A 3,734-nucleotide genomic window follows, 5' to 3' on the forward strand; every position below is an offset into this window, starting at 1 on the left:
GGGGGGGAGCGCGTGCGACGGTGGCGGTCACCCACCAGCCGCCAGGGTATGGGGTGAACGGTGGGAAGGGGTGTGGAGTGGGCCGACCTGCGCGTGGGTGTCCCTCTGCAGCCGCTGGGTCCCTGAGGGTGAGTGCTGGGTGTGTGCCCGCCTGGCAGGTGCAGGTGGGTGCAGGTGGGTATCTGAAGGAGTCCTCCTGTGATGTGTGAACCCCTGGGGTAACAGCCTTCACACCTCGCAGTGTCGCCTCCAGCCAGGCCCCAGGGATCTATCCACTACTCCCTACCAGGTGTCACCCTCCTCTCCTTGGGGACAGGCACCCAGACCCCGAGGGTGTCAGAAGCCAGGAGGTGGGGGGTTGGGGGGTGCTCAGGCCACCTGTGTCCTGTCAGGGCTGGGTCTGTGGGACACTGATCAGGCTGCAGAGCCCAGGGCTGTTAGAGAAGGGCTTCCCTGGGAGAGCCCCTGGAAGGTGACCACACCCTCTGGCTGCGTCCTTCATCCCAGGCTGTCGGTCAGCTCTGCCCCCAAATGCTCCTTAGATCCCTGTTTTCCACTCACAGCTGCTTTCAGGACCTCAGCCTGCTGCTGGAGGCCACGGGCTTGGTGCCACCACCATCCTTTTCCTTCTTAGGATACCCCATGCTGAGGTTGTCTGAGGGACAGACCATCTTGTCTAGGACAAAATGAGCAGTTGCCCCCAGGCCAGCGAAGCCTACTCAACAGACTGGTCAGAGGCATCGAAGTTGAGCCCAGAATGCAGCTTGGCCCAGCTTCAAGCGTGTCTTACTGACATCTCATTAGCTTGAAAGACTGCCCAGTTCTGTCCAGTCATGCCTGTTTCTGCCACATGCCCCAATCTGCTTTATTTCCCCGTACTCCTGCTTTTGCCAGAACCTTGGCTAAACCTTCTGTTTTTGCCTGACTCCTGCCCCAAAGCCGGGCCCCCAAGTACTAGCGTGCAGGTTGTGCACTGCAAAAGAGCATCGAATCTCAGGGGCACCGTTCCCATGGTAGACATAGAGTAGCATATGTGAGCACGTGGTGCTCTCTCCATTGAATGCTTGATCAGTAACGGGGTCCCCTCTGACCAAATACCACACAGGCACCCAGGGCCTTATGATAGGAGAATTAAGTGGGCAGGGTGACTGGTTGGCTCAGTCCATGAGGCATGCGACTCTTGCTCTTGGAGTCGTCAGTTCAAGCCTCACGTTGGGTGTGGAGATTACTTAAAAATAAAATCTTAAAAAAATAGTGACATATTCACACAATGGAATATTATGTAAGATGAGAATGAACAAGCTATAAACCCACGTAACGACAGGATGAACTTCAGGGGAAACAGAGTGTAAAGCATGAGGAGCTGGACGCGAAACACCAGGTGATTCCATTGATGTGTTCCAAGTAAGGGTAAGTGATTACCCTCAGCAGGGAAGTGACGGCAAGGAGGACAACGGGAGGACTTCTGGGGGACTAGTCATGGGCTCTGTCTCTTCCATTGGGTGCTGGTTACACTGGTGTGTTTAGTTTGTGGAAATCCGTTGAGCTGAATATTTATAGTTACTGCACAATCATGCATGGGTGTATTCGCCAATGGAAAAAGTTGAAAAAAATTTAAAGCACTTATAGAGGGGCACCTGGATGGTGCAGTCGGTTAAGTATCTGACTCCTGGGTTCAGATCCGATCATGAGCTCAGGGTCGTGAGATCAAGCTCCGTGTCCGGCTCCGAGTCAGGCTTGGAGTCAGGCTCCGTGCTGGGCGTGGAGCCTGATGAAGATTCTCTTTCTCCCTCTACCCTGCCCCTCCCCACCATTCACACACTGTCTCTCTCTCTCAAATAAATAAACCTTTAAAAAAAACTTACAGGACTACCATCTGGATGAATTTAAGCTCTCTGCCACTGACAACTCTCTCTGCCCTGTTTTTTCCTCTCCTGCCTGTCTCCCCCCTTCCATCCCTGGGCCTCACCTGGATGCCCACGTCCTCGTTTCCCCTTGGGCTTGCTTCTAGTTGCTCAAGTTGTGGGATTATATTCAAATACCTTTAAAACTTTTTCTTGTTGCTGTTATTAGAGGAGAGTGCTTTAAAAAAATTTTTCCCCCACAAAGATGCTGTCTAGACAAGCGCAGTCCTTGCACAGAAGTCTTGTTTCCCCCTTGATGGGTTATCATTGGAGATTAGGTCCAGCTGAGAGTGAAGAAAGACTCAAATGTATAATGTCTTACCCTTAAACTTGAGTGTGCATCAGAATCATGCAGCGGTCTTGTTAAAACCCAGGCCCCACCCCCCAGATTCTGATTCCGTAGTTCTCAGGATGGGGCTTGAGAATGTGTCTTTCTAACAAGTTGTGAGGTGATGCTGTTGCCCTTGGTCCGGAAACCACACTCCGAGAATGACTGCCAGAAATATACAAGGTCTTATTCTCTCGTATAAAAAGCCCAGAAGTTGGCGTCCCGGGTTGGTGTGGTAATGAATTGTCAGGGTTTCAGGGCCTGGCAGGCTTTTTGGTCTGGCTGTCTAAGGTGTGTCCTTGGCCTTATGGTCCAACATGGCTGCTTGAGCTCCAGCCATTAGATCTTCCTCCAGCAAACAGAAAGGAGGATGAAGCAGAAAAAAACAAAACAAAACAAAACAAAAAAACCACATACCATTATGGTACCTTAAGACGCCTTGAATGACACTTCCTGGAAATTATAAACATTGCTTTCATTTGTGATTCATTGGCCAGAACTTAGTCATATCTACATAACTAATTGCAAGAGAGGTTGGGACTGTGTGTGTGTTTTCTTATTCTGGATGGCCAGGGTTCAGCTAGGTCTGAGGTTATCTGACTAATGAAGAAGAGAAGAATAGTTCTGGGGACAACCAGCAAGAGTCAGAGAACATATCCCCAGCCACCCCATCAGCCCAGCGCCAGGGAGCCAGGCGTGCGCCCGAGGCCCGGGCCCAGCTGGTTGAGATGAGGTGACCTCACGTAAAGGCAAGTCGCCTCACCTCTTTGTGTCTTATATCTTTGTCTGTGAAGTAGAGACAGGTGTTGAGGTGTTGAGGGCGATGCTTTGGGGAGCCCAGCCACAGAGCGGGAGTGGGGGTGACCTCTGCTAATGACATCCCCCTACCTTTACCGTGGCGGGAGCAGATAAAATCGGGAGTGTGTGACCCACAGGTAGCTGAGTACCGTGGGGGGCAGGCGGCTTTTCTCTCTGAGGGACAGACCTAAACCGAGTGTCTGGGGAGTAATCCCGCCACACGCCTCGCCAGCAGGGGAGGGAGGTGACCTGGGGGACAGCGTGGTGAGGACTTCGAATAGTCATGGAGGCCATGGACAGGCTTCCTCAGAAAGATGACCCTTCACACAGATTTTGTCTTGCAGACGCAAGGGGTTCACAGATTCCCGAAGCCCATCGAAGGACCTGGTTAAGAACTTGCTGTAGGGGGCGCCTGCGTGGCTCACTTCGTTAGGCGTCTGCTTCTGGCTTAGGTCATGATCCCAGGGTCCTGGGATTGAGCCCCGCATCCGGCTCCCTGCGCCGCGGGGAGTCTGCTTCTCTCTCTCCCTCTGCCTGCTGCTCCCCCTGCTTATGCGCGCGCTCTCTCTCTCTCTGTCAAATAAATAAATAAAATCTTTAAAAAAAATAAATAAAAAGAACTCACTGTAGAGGGACTCCTGGGCGGCGCCCTCGATTAAGCGTCAGACTCTTCGTTTGGGCTCAGGTCATGATCGGGATCATGA

At 52.3% G+C, this 3,734-nt stretch overlaps 1 long non-coding RNA gene across 2 annotated transcripts; it reads left to right on the top strand.

Moving 5' to 3' along the window:
• LOC121104927 lies at nt 1-3,555 on the top strand. Of its 2 annotated transcripts, none has more exons than XR_005837273.1 (3): nt 1-128; nt 1,325-1,410; nt 3,361-3,555. It is a non-coding gene; the product is annotated as an uncharacterized LOC121104927 (long non-coding RNA). The 2 variants fall into 2 exon arrangements; XR_005837274.1 differs by having other exon boundaries at nt 3,375-3,555.
• Nucleotides 3,556-3,734: the final 179 nt, after the last annotated feature.

Source organism: Ursus maritimus, unplaced genomic scaffold, assembly GCF_017311325.1.
Source record: "Ursus maritimus isolate PB19 unplaced genomic scaffold, ASM1731132v1 scaffold_24, whole genome shotgun sequence".
NCBI classification, from domain to species: Eukaryota; Metazoa; Chordata; class Mammalia; order Carnivora; family Ursidae; genus Ursus; species Ursus maritimus.